The sequence below is a fragment of the Rattus norvegicus genome, chromosome 12 (assembly GCF_021556685.1).
Source record: "Rattus norvegicus strain SHRSP/BbbUtx chromosome 12, alternate assembly SHRSP_T2T, whole genome shotgun sequence".
NCBI lineage: Eukaryota > Metazoa > Chordata > Mammalia > Rodentia > Muridae > Rattus > Rattus norvegicus.
Window position 1 is genome coordinate 3,412,532 of NC_141545.1, and position 13,875 is coordinate 3,426,406.

General features: G+C 39.6%; 1 protein-coding gene and 1 pseudogene across 3 annotated transcripts in view; one reads left to right on the forward strand and one right to left on the reverse strand.

Annotated features, from left to right (window-relative positions):
- LOC148001969 (uncharacterized) overlaps positions 1-13,875 on the forward strand; it is a 955,959-nt gene that overhangs the window by 152,131 nt on the left and 789,953 nt on the right. The window lies entirely within an intron of this gene.
- LOC148001971 (ralA-binding protein 1 pseudogene) lies at positions 2,201-3,624 on the reverse strand (annotated as a pseudogene).

Sequence of the window (13,875 nt, forward strand, 5' to 3'; positions counted from 1 at the left end):
CTCTTTAAAGAACTTCTCCTAATGAGCACTCTCTTTCTTTGAGCAAGAGTTGAAGATCGGGCCACTAAAAGCAGAAATTCCTTTCTTGTTCTTGTTTTCCTTAGAGTCCTCCCCCACCTCACTCTCAGCCTTTTTAGATCATTCTTCCTGTAGCATTTTTAACACAGCCTGTCCCTTTTTTTAGCCTGTTGACAGCATTTCTGATCTTTTAGGCAGCTACGCACTAAGTGCCATACCAGCGGAAACTCCGCCTTTAAGATTCTTTGCTCCCAAGCAAAATTTAAATCCTTTTTTAGCTTATCTCAGCTGTCCACCATGAGATTCTCAGAGATCGCAAACCAAGGTGTAGCAATTTACTAAGAAATCTCTCTGTAGTGGATTTTTTTTTCCTAAGCCTTTTTCTTTTAAACAGCTCCGGAAGAGCCAGAAAAATTGGGTGAGACTTGAGAAGTCCCCATGCTCGCTGTAGCAGCTCTGCAGCTAGTTTTGCTTCCCTCTACTGTGTGCTGAGAGTACAAGCACAGATAAAACACTATGTTTTAAAAATCAACGTTGGCTATCAACCAACACACCTCCACTAGAGTGGGGTCCATAAAATTAAGTTTTCTACTCACTATACTTGTTCTATAGCCAGCTGCCTAATCTGGGGAACTTTTTTTTAAGAGAGGTTTTTTCCTCAAGGTTCTTGTTAATGTCTGTTTACACAACTGTTAACAGCAGCTAGGTTGATCAAAGGGAGCAAAGGGAGGGGCCTCTTTCTTTGGGGAGGAGGCTCAAGAGAGAAAGACAAAACTCCCTGGCAGAAAACAATTTTTCTCAAGCAAACTATTTTTAACTTTTAACTTAAGCACCAGGAGGACCAAGTAAAACTCTTTGACGAACAAAGCAAACAGTTTCATGATTTCAAACACAGTCGTCAGTCCAAATTCAAAAACGAAACAAAAGTCAAAAACACACTCCACAATACCACAGAAAACAAACCAGACAAACAAGACCAAGACAAAGTATCCTATAACCAATTTCCACAGATGCCTGGTACCTTCAGTACCTGGCCCAAACTGCAGCTTAACCTTAGCTGCTTCTGGGATGAGATGGACCATCTGATTCCACCTCCCAACAGGATTCCAGACTGTCCTCTTGTCCTAACGTCCAAGCATACTTGTCCGCGCCTATACTTAAATAGGCAGCCGAACTCGACCTCTGACGGAGTGGGATTCCTCGTCCACTCCCGCCTAGGTAAAAGGAGCATTCCATCTCCTTTGTTCCAGAAAACCAGAGTCAGGTCCTCCTGACTGTCCACAGCTGGGCTCTCTTGACTGTTCTCCACCCGTGGAACGTCTTCCAGGGGCTTCAGCCTTGCAGGCCCCGGGGTGTCCCCCGCTTCCACAGCCAGAGGGTCCTCACGAACCACAAAGGCAGCTGCACCGAGTGGAGATACACAACCACTCTCCTAGCACAGGGCAGGAATACACATCCACCCTCCTAGCACAGGGCAGGAATACACATCCACCCTCTTAGCACAGACACAGAGTGGGATTCCACATCCACTCTCTAAGTACTGACCAGAGTGAGAATCCACCGGTACCGAGACACACATATAAACACACGGTGGAACCAAAACAGAGACAGACACAGACTGACAAATGCGGCGCCGCTCACACAGAAACACTCAGACAAACATCTAATTCACCTCCAAGGGGTCTTCAGAGTCTGGGGTGGTCGCGAAGATCCCGGACGAGCCCCATTTAAAGGATCCCATGCAGAGGGACCCTTACTCAAGTCTTGGAAAATCACGGACCCCAGACACAGAGAGACCATTTTGGATGTAATAAGCAAAGGCGAGGTTTATTACAGAGACTTATTACACAGATCTCCGGGCCGACACGTTTCTCGCGCAGGAGACAGAGGTGTCGACCCTGAAACTCAAAAGTCAGGGGTTTATATAGGGAAAGCTAGGGGTTTTGGCGAGGTTACACACAATTGGCTCATTCAAACATAGCAGTGAGAACAAAGCAGAAGAGTACCTGCTAGAAGTCAGGGGCTTATCAGGGTCTGGATGACATCTGGTTAAAGTATGGCCCTGAGTAAACTGGGGGGATATCTTCTTGTCGGATGGCCCATGAATCAGTTCTGATAGCCTGGGCTGGATCCTGCATTCCTTTTCTTTATCTTTATGGCCTGCTATTCCTGGTGGCAGGGCTTAGCCCTGAGTCTGTGGCTTTTGGGGCTTACTCTTTTAGTATTATATTTTTAAACCTTAAATTCGTATAATTTTCCTTTCACTGGGAAATCTTGGTCTTACACTCTTGTCTTTTAGCTTCCCTCAGCTTTCTCTTGAGGGCAGTCAGAATCCTCTGTATTTCCCATAATCTTTCTTCTTTAGATAAGTCCTATATTCCGCGCTGCAGATCTCGATATAAACAGTTCAAAAGGAACTCCTGTCTCCTGATCTCTTCCTTGATGCCTGCTTGGGTCTCTGGCAGTGTTGGCATTGTGGCCATGTTGGACCAACGCAGAGGTCTTGTTACTTGTTTCGGGACCATGGTACCAAAGAGCTCTTGCACATGTGTGAAAAGCACATACAGGACCCGATTGCTGATCTGGACAGTTGGCCTCAGCACTAGAGAGATGTTCTGGATGTTCATCTTGGTTTCTATCTCCTTGGCAATGATGTGGTCCATGTGCACAATGAGCCAGGAAAGCAGAAGATGGTTATACTCCGGCAGTTAGGGAACTCCTGCACTTTCTCCGTCTCTGTGGTCCTCTGACAAGCCTCTTCAAATCGGGGCATAAGCTCTCTGGTAAGCAAATTCTCTGGAAGGTCTCGCAAATACTGCTTCAGCAAGCTGGCTACAGTGTTAGGTTCATATTCTTCCAAGGTTGGAGACTCCTCTCGGTCATAGGCTGCTCATCTACCTTTGATTTGATTCCTGACACTTCGTAGATGCCTTCCCACTTCATGCCATGCTGCTCCATGTAGTCCACGCACTCTCGGAAGACAGCTGGCAGCCGGAAGCCGACGTACATCATGGTCCTCTCTACTGCATCAGCAAAGGGAATGCCAAAAATGGGTCTCAGACTTGGGGCATCTGTCTGTGGCACCTCTGACTACTGAGTTGGCTTCTTCTTTTTCTTCTTCTCCTTCCAATCTTTAACAGCATTGGCTGCTGTCAAGTCTTTACATTTCTTTTCTTTATGCTTTTCCTCTTTATGCTTTTCTTCTTTGGGCTTTTCTTTGATTTTAAAATCCTTTTTCTTCTTTTTAGTGCAGCTGGGCTTTTTGAACACATGGATTCCCTTGGACCTCTTCATCTTGGAAGGACTTTCAGCTTCATCTCCAGAGCTGTCTTCCTAGAAGGCAGCTTAGCATTCAGTCCTTTTCTCCTTTTCCTTAAATTTTCCTTTTTTCTTTCCATTGTCTTTCTCATCATCAGGACGCTCGTGGAGGATGTCATGGGGAGGCGAAGGCTCACCAGTCCGGTACAATCCAGGAAACTTTGTAGGGCTGATCTCCTCGAAGTTGGGAGTCCAAGTCAGCCCGCTGCCTTGCTCGGCCCGGAGGTGTTCACTAGGGCTGCTGTTGGAGTGCAGGAAGGACTCGTTCATGCTGAAGCCCTGAGGAGGAAGGGAAGTGGTCTTCTGTTACCTATCCATTCCATCAGTGCCTGCAGCCGAGCGCCAATCTGTTCTGCTGAAGCCGCTGCCTCCTGTGCTGTCCCCCTGGCTGACCGCAGGAACCCCATTCCCCCCCTGCCCAGCCTTTGCCTGTTTACACCAATTTTTGATCAGTGATGGGCTACCCATTTTGAGCTCTTATTTCTGAAGAACATTTTTCGGTAAGTGTTATTGAAACATGTGTTCTGTGAAACACACTTTTACCACTATTGTAACTTGTTTCACTATTACTTCACAAGGTATGGTCAGAGGTGAAATCAGTAGGAACTTTTGTAACGCCAAACTAAAGCCCATCTGATATATGAGGATGTTAGCTTCCAACAGAAGCTCTTCACCTGTGTCTTTGTGATGAATCTTTAAGGTTGTCAGACTTTTAAATGTTATGCCTCTTATCAAGACATCATGTGTCCATAGCTCCAGGAAGCAGACATCGTCATGTAATCTCAAGGACAGAAATGACATATGTATCTCTAGAGGGATGTTAATGTTGGTGATGTAAAAACCTTTCTTACCTTTAAGACAGATGCTGTTATAAGCATGTATTCTTCATCCCAGCCACTGTGTTGTTCACTGTCAACCCTACACCTCAGGGACCAGTGTGATTCTTTAGGTAAATTTCGAATATGTGATCTGATTCTTGTCCTTTCTCTACAATTATGGATAACATATCCTCTGTGGGATAAGGATAAGCTTGTATTAATAGAGGTCCACATCTGAAGCACAAATATATATTTTATTGTGGTCCTGAGCAAGGACAGTTTTGGGTGCACAGCAATAACTGAGAGGAATAAAGAAGTCATTGAACTTTTTTCTGTTTTAGCTTCCAAATACATTTTCTTCCCTAATCCATTTTTCCCCAATTTGTAACATCACAGTTTTGTTTGGACTCCTGTTCCCCAAAGCATTTTGGTGAATAGTCCTTTATTGCTTTCTGTTTCCTTCTATGAATATCTTTCTGAAGCATGGAATTCTAAGTAAATATTGGGATATTTCCCTTCTAGAGATCAAATTGGTATTTTACTTCCTGTCTGTCCTGGCCTCTATTATGTATCCTAAGTTTTTTATTTTTATGAATATTATTTCCCTACTTCTAACACTTTAATTTCGTTTTCTCTGACTTCTTTTTTTTTTCTTTTTTCCGGAGCTGGGAACCGAACCCAGGACCTTGCACTTGCTAGGCAAGTGCTCTACCACTGAGCTAAATCCCCAACCCTTTCTGTGACTTCATATTTTTAACTATGTCTAAAGATGCAGTCACATTTAAGAACCCAAGTATTTGTCAATTATTCTTCCATGATTTTATTCTGTAAAAATGACTACCATACACAGATTTATTCCATATTTTCTCTATTTTCAATTGATTACATGATTAAAAACATGGTTACCAGAAAACTCTGCTCTGAAATACCTAAGAAATGGGCAGTAAAGCTCATGTGTCTGACAAGATAAATTGGTTCACACAAAGAATTAATTCCTAGCTCAGCTATAGTGCTAAATTAGATGTGGACAGTAAATATATATTTCCAAAGAAGTTTAGTAAGTAGTTTAAAATAGAATAAGCCATATTAGGCAGCATTTAAATCTAGTCCACTATAATAAAAGATGTTAGTATATAGCAAAAAATATAAGGTATACATCTACTTCATTGATAAAGTAAAGTAAAAGTCTATAGATATTAATTATAAAAGATTGAGTAATCTCAGAGGCCATGCTATTAAGGGATCGACTCCAGAATAATATGGAGTCATAAAGAAGCTGGAAGATTGTACAGTCTGGTTATCAGAGGTGTACTTCCCTAGACCCATTTCCTCCAAGAAGCTGGTGGGTTAGGATCTTTGATGCAATCACTGTAAAACGTGGGAATACTATTTCTTTTAATTTTGTATTTTGGATTTCTTTCAATTACATGACTCAAACTTCAGTGCAAATTATTCCTATTTTACAAGGATCTTACTTTCATGTATAGGTCATATAAACATTAATCTGTTTAATTAAATGAAGGTGCTGTAGAAACACAAAATGATACTCACAAGTTTTGGAATAGGCAACTTTGTTTTTCTTGTGGTGGATTAATAGATGTTACTCTTGGGTTAGTATATACATTGTCTTTGTGTTTTTGTGAATCTATGGAAGAAGGGAAATCATTGCTGTAACTGAACTCATTTAGTCTTCATTTAGCCCTAGCGTACCCTTTTCCTTTTACCACCTGCATGCCTTATGCAATATCACTAATACACAGAAAATAACTAATTAATATTATAACATTTATAATAATCTTGCTTCATAAGGCACTTGATATATAGTTCTATATGGTCCATTCTTCATGTATAAAGAGTAAGTTATTAAAAGCTATGCTTATAGGAATTAGAATCAAACAGTCATATAGTACCAATCTTTACATCCCCTTGTGTGACTTTCTGACTGCCGTGGACAACAGTAAAGTACCAGCAGTATCTGTACTTCACAACACAATTTGTCTAACTGCACTTCTGTTATATTCTTTGGGTTTCTCCACTGATCTGTGAGCTCAAATCTGAGATCGTAGTGTCTATGACAAACATTTGGGTTTATTATGCTATATTTTCAGATTTTCGTAAGAGACTAGGATGGTGGCACATGCCTTTATTTCTAGATCTCAGAAAGCAGAGCCAAGAGGATCTCTGTAAATTTGATTTCAGTTTGGTTCACTGATCATGACAACCAGAGCTGTTACATAGAGAAAATCCAATTTGCTATTGAGTTGCTATTTTCTTACATAAATTTATGAGATTCCACCTCACACTAGACAGAATGGCTAAGAACAAAAACTCAGGGGACAGCAAAAGCTGGCGAGGATGTGGAGAAAGAGTAACACTCCTCCATTGTTGGTGGGATTGCAGACTGGTACAACCATTCTGGAAATCAGTCTGGAGGTTCCTCAGAAAATTGGAAATTGAACTACCTAAGGACCCAGCTATACATCTCTTAGGCATATATCAAAAAGATGCTCCAACATACAACAAAGACACGTGCTCCACTATGTTCATACCAGCCTTATTTATAGTAGCCAGAAACTGGAAAGAACCCAGATGCCCTTCAACAGAGGAATGGATACAGGAAATATGGTACATCTACACAATGGAATATTACTCAGCTATCAAAAACAATGACTTTATGAAATTCATAGGCAAATGAAGGGAACTGGAAAATATCATCCTGAGTGAGGTAACCCAATCACAGAAAAACACACATTGTATGAACTCATTGATAAGTGGCTATTAGCCCAAATGTTTGAATTACCCTAGATACACATCACATGAAACTCAAGACGGATGACCAAAATGCGAATGCTTCACTCCTTCTTTAAAAGGGGAACAAGAATACCCTTGGGAAGGAATAGGGAGGCAACAATTAAAACAGAGACAGAAGGAACACCCATTCATAGCATGCCCCACATGTGGCCCATACATATACAGCCACCCAATTAGAGAAGATGGATGAAGCAAAGAAGTGCAGGCCAACAGGAACCAGATGTTGATCTCTCTTGAGAGACACAGCCAGAATACAGCAAATACAGAGGCGAATGCCAGCAGCAAAGCACTGATCTGAGAACAGGACCCCCGTTGAAGGAATCAGAGAAAGGACTGGAAGAGCTTGAAGGGGCTCGAGACCCCAAAAGTACAACAATGCCAAGCAACCAGAGCTTCCAGGGACTAAGCCACTTCCCAAAGATTATACATGGACTGAGCCTGGACTCTAACCTCATAAGTGGCAATGAATATCCTAGTAAGAGCACCAGTGGAAGGGGAAGCCCTTGGTCCTGCCAAGACTGAAACCCCAGTGAACGTGATTGTTGGGGGGAGGGTGGTAATGTGGGGGAGGATGTGGAGGGGAACACATATAGAAGGGGAGTGGAAGGGGTTGGGGAATGTTGGCCCGGAAACCGGGAAAGGGAATAACATCCGAAATGTAAATAAGAAACACTCAATTTAATAAATTTAAAAAGAAATGTAAATAAGAAATACTCAAGTTAATAAGGATGGAAAAATGTTAAGAATCAATATATCACTGTAAGTATCATTTCTTTACATATTCTTAATTTCTTAATCTCATTTCTGTGTTTAACCTCTAGCACAAACTCAGGACCAGTGGAAAGAGGTACTAAAATTTGGAAGCAAATTCTAACAATAGGATAATATTTATAATGCACAGGTGAAATTTTCCATCACATGGTAAATCCTTCATGGCTGTTTGTTATAAATCATATTTTCAGTGCTCAATGATTTAACTTTAAGTTCTGGGAGTAGAACAACCTATAACACCCTCATAGGAAAGAGGAGCAGCTGGACTTTTTGACAGTGTATTATAACCAGGAGTGCATGTTCTCCCAATGGGGCAGCTGCTAAGTCAATGTTCGATTTCCTTTATGTTTCCAATATTTGTTGCATTATTCTGGGAACATGAGGACTTTCCTCCAGGAGGATGACATAGTGATGTTCCATGCCGCACTGCAGCCAAGTCCTCTCCAAAATCTCTTGGAGAATTTTCGATCATAAATTCTACTAGAGAAATCTATGAAAAAACAGGGCAAACACAGGTTGCAACACAGGGCAAAAACATGGTTGCAAAATCACATTTTACGTCTTAGTCTTGGATGCTAAAAATATGCCGTTCAAAATTCTGAGAAAAATTTAGCTGTTAGAAATAGGGGCAGGCTTTTTGTCAGAAATTTAAAAGATTGTGAGATCAGATGTTCAAGTGTGATCATCACAGTGCAATGTTACATAAGAGAATGATTTCCAGTTTTTACATTGTGATGGCCAGTATGTGATACATACTGTACACTGAAATAGCTTTGGTTACATTTTACACATATATGTGTGAGCATGATTATAAGGCTGCTTATAGAAAGGCAGAGCTAAGGAGGGAAGATGGCCTATGAATGTGGGTACCATCCCATTGAAAGTTCCCATGGGCTGTCTAAAAAGTAAGAGACAGGCAAACCCATCTGAGAAGTGAAATTCATGTGTCTCAGTGCAGTGCAATGTTAACAGCTGCTTCAATATATCACTGTAGGTGCCATTTCTTCACATATCTTTAGTTAATTACTTAATCTTAATACAGTGATGACTCAGTGCAGATGCAATGGTAACATCTTGATTTTATGATTCATTATATTGGGAGGTCTTTGAAATAAGATCTACTGGGAGGAAATGGGGTAATTATGTACCTTCAATGGCAGGTACTTTGGAACCCTGTCTTCTCCTGATCTTTGATTCTTCTACACAATATAAGAAATATTATTGTTTCTCAGTTGAGTTGTTTTACAGTATGTTCCTTACAGTTCCAAGGACAATTGGTCAATTAATAATGGATCAGAACCTCAAATACTTAGAGTCAAAATAACCATTTGATCACTGTACTGCATAAGATTTGGTAGTTTATTATAGTACTTGAAAGATGACTAACATAGAAAATTATACAAAATAATTTCTCTAAACCAATCAAAACCAGCATCCTGAGGCCAATGGTATTTTACTCACATTAATCAGGGATTCTTAAGGATCACATCTGATAAAAAAAATCCAAATTGCATTGCCTTTTTTAGTTGGGGAAATCACCTTGAAAACAAGTAGAATTTCACACATTCTACACTGAATATGTCAGAATTAAGTCTTGACTGCTGAACCAATACTTAGATTTTGTATCATTTCACAGCATTTGTTCTCACTGGGTTAGTGTTAGGATATTCTCAGTGACAAAGACAAAAGACTGAGTCACTGAGCTCAAATACCCATTTCTATTTTACTTAAAATGCACCAATGATTCCTTCCCTCCAGAAGAACACCTTTCAAAGCTGTACTTACTTTACAAAATGAAACAAAACAAAAACCAAAACAATCAACAACAACAACAACAACAACAAAAAAAAAACCAAGATTCTCAGGGATTTCCTGTTTTCCTGTCTCATTGTAAAGGCTTATCAATGCTAGGCATAAAGTTCTTATCTAATTATCCTTTTGCCAATATCATTTGTCACTCCATTATTGCAGGAGCTGGGCACAAATAAGAGACATGGGGCTAACCCAACAGATAGGTGGTAAGAAGACATTTCATTAACAGAACAGTTACTTTTAATTTCATATAATATACAAAAAAGTTGCCTCAGAAGAGCCGCATTTTCAGGTGGCATTTTATCTAAAAGACTGAACACAGAGACAGTTATTTTAAAACAAGTATACTCAATTTGTAAATATGAAGGGAAAAGAGTAATCATATTGTATGCAGGATGCACTGTAAATAAAATGAAAGAGTTGGTACTCAAATTATTGCTTGAAATATTTACCCAATTCAGAAAAAAGACAAATCTAATTGGAATATGAAAGTAAGATTATAAGTCTGGGCTACTGTGATTCCCACTGTAACTCACACTCTTTTGAAACTGTCTTCCATGTCTGTGAACAATTGAAAGCTTTTGCTGTCTGTCAGTGTTCTTAGTAAATGTTTCTGTGATATATAATTTCTAATGTGTGTAAGCAAATGTTACTTCTATGTTGAGGTTGTTCACAGTTTCCAACAATTACCTCTGCACTGCAGCTAATTTCTCTTCATCATTGACCTTTTCGGGTACAGCAATCCACTCATCATACAGTTTTGAAGTCATTAGACTTCCCTTGAGGTTTTGGAGGAAGTCCTTATAAAGACAGGAATAATATTTTTGTGGAAAAAATTAAACATGGAAATTATTCAAAGTACATTCACCTGTAAATTTCAGTTTAGTTCCAACTTTCTTCACAGTTCCCCAAATTTCCCCTAGTTAGAACGTTCCATTATATGTGGTCCCAGTAAGTTTCATCTATTTAAGCTAGAGACCAAAGAGTACATTTTCAGATTTACTTGGACTATAGAAAAATCTTTTCTTAGCTCAGCATGCCTCTAGTGGACAGCTGAGCAAACTAGCACATATAAGCGATTAATACTCCAGTTCAAATACTATTTTTAAATGATAGAAAAATACAATTATGATACCCACAAGACAACCATAGGAAGTTATTATCGAATTTCTCAGGAGCAGAAAGCCACGTCTGGTACTGGAAGCATGGGGGCACATGTCTTCATGGTTCTTAGAGAATGCCCTGCCCCTATTTCACTAAACAAGTGTAACTCCTAACTCTATTATAATTATTTAACTTAATCTTCACAGATAATATACCCTTACCCATCAAAAAAGGTTCTCTGAAATGGATGGAGACTATTACTGAAAACCACAGCTAGTCAAGGTACAAAGAACAAACTATCCTGTGACTCTGAGCCCCAGTTTTTATATATATATATATATATATATATATATATATATATATATATATATATAAAATACCTCCTGAACTGTTTGCTCTGAGCATAGGTTGAGACAGTCAGAAAAATTGTACACAAGAGGATAGGGACATTCGCTTTGAGATTTGGTCTCCTAGAAATGAGGGGAGGTTTCACTTTTGACAGTTCAACAATCACATTGCTTAAACAATTTCTGAACATCATCCATGTTATTAACACTAACAGAGGAGACTTTGAGCATATACGAATTCTCTCATACATATCTACTGTCATTCAAGGGAATGCAAAATGAAGACAACTACTCCCATAGACTCAGAGGAATCCTGAGGTGGATGATTGAAAGACATTCCCTACCTTAAAGATCCACGCCACTACATTAACTGATTGCTTGTTTATATCCACCTCCTTTTCCGAATCCAATTTGTCCTTTACTGTTTGGCACAATGTTATACTCAGAGATTCTAAAAAGACACCCGTGGTTGTGGGCCTTTTCTTTTTTAGTAGGTACAGCATGTCATGAGAAGATGATAGAGAACTACCTGTCAGGCTTCACACACCACAGACTACTATTTGCTCCTTGAGAACAAGACCAATGGTATGCACGGGTGCAGTGCACGTGCTGGCATGGACACTGACGACCTAAAGCTGGTTTTGTGCCTCAATCTTTTGTTCTACACATCCCATCCTAATATTATCCCTTAAAGATCAGGCAACATTTCTTTATAACAGATTTTCCAAAATAGTTAAGGGATTAAATCCAACTTTTCCAATAGATGGTTTCTGAATAGCCCTCTCTCATCTTCCTACTGGAAAGCCAATGATTTGAGAGACAATTTTTACTCCACATGGTGATAGAAGTGAAGGGGTCAGGTATTTAAGAAGCAAGATTTTGTCTTAGGAGAGCCAGAGGAACACCGTTTGAGACATACCAGAATTGCTGCGGGCAGGATGCCATCCTGACAAATGGAACTGAATTCTCTTCCAGTTTTCTTCCCTTTTTAAATGGTGGGGTGGTGCATACTTGGTCCTGGTGGGGCACAGAGCTCCTGTTCAACTGCGATGTTATAGAAGTTCTTTTTTTCTTAAAAGTTTTTTCCTTCATATCTGAGCAGGAGTTGAGATCATTACATGGGATAGTGTAATTTACAAACATCTTTTACAACACCAACTTTCAATTGCAAAATGTCCCTATTATAATGGGTTAATCATCCTGCTGTGCTTATGTAACCTTCTTCTCATATGCCCTACACTGTTATTAATCTTAGTGATGTCTCTAAGACATGGTCTTGTGTTCTGTAGTGGGAATTCTCACAAGATGATGCTGTCTAACTCCATACTGTATCATGAAATACTAGATACATTGATTGAACAAGCTCCCTGAACTATGTATAGGCTGTTGCTTCAATAATTACATCCATTTTCATAGCCACCCTTACTTTTATTCTCATTTAAAAATTTTCTATTTTTTCAAATGTCATAATGAAGCTCTTTTCATCCTTACTTTTCTTGTTGAGCATTTTGAAGAACCATTGTTAAGTTTATTTCAGCAGCAGCATGTCCCCCTTATGAGAAAATATACATGACTATACACTATAGTGTCAGTTCAGAGCTGAAATTAAGTTTCTTTTTTGCTTCTGAGTTTTCTTTTAGAATATTGGACTATAATACAATTTTAAATATGTTACTTAAAACAAATAAATTAAAAGTAAACAAATGAGTCATATAACACAATATAAAATAGTCTTCATCACTGAAAAACATACTGTCTGCCTGGCTGTCTAGTGCAAAATTATGACGCCTGAAATCACAAGTAATATTAGATAGATGGACAAAGATGTGTGTGTGTGTGTGTGTGTGTGTGTGTGTGTGTGTGTGTGTGTGTGTGTGTGCATGCATGTGTGTGTGTGTTTATATATATGTAAACCAAAACACATATCAAAATTTTTGACTCCGAATTGTTTCTGTCTAAAGAATATACATGGACAAAAACTGAAGCAGAGACTGAAAAGACCATCCAAAGATTGCCTCGACATCTGATCTATCCCATCCATAGACACCAAACCATGACAGTGTTGATGATGAAATGATATGCTTGCATACAGGAACCTGACAGGGTTGTCCTCTGAGAGGGTCTACCAGCTTCTGACTGAGACAGATGCAGATACACTCTGCCAACCACATGACTGAGTCCTGGGACCCCAATGAAAAAGTTAGGGGACGGAATGATGGAAGAGAGAGGGATAGCAACCCCATAGGAAGAACAATAATATTAATTAACTTGACCCCTCAGAGCTCCCAGGGTCTTAGTCAACAACCCAAGAGCATACATTGCCAGTCTGCAATCCCTGCTACATAAGTAAGAGATGGCTGTCTTGTCTAGCCTCAGTGGGAAGGGATGTTCTTGTTCCTGTGGAGGCTTGATGCCCCAAAGAAGAGGGATACTTGAAGGGTAAGGTGGGAGTAGGTAGGTTGGTGGGGGAGCACCCTCTTAGAGGCAAAGGGGAAGAGGGATGTGGTGGGGTATTCTTGGTAGGGGGACCAGGAATGGGACAACATTTCAAATGTAAATAAAATTAATAAAAATAAAAAAGCAAAGTTTAAAAGAAATCAGAGGTATAAGTGGGAGGTTTTCAGGAAAGGAGAATAAGGAGAAATAATTATAGTATTCCATCATTTGAAAAAATAATTAAAACGTCCCAGTCTATCAATATTAGGGGCATTTCGAATCTAGATATAGGTCTAAAAGTTATTTGTTATACGATTTGAAATGAGATTAGAGACTGGGCTACAAGCCTAAGGTGATTTCTAGTCAAACCTGCAAAAGATTATCTTCAATACCATACATCTTGTTTTTCTATGTAGATTTCATTGCAATAGATTGTCAAA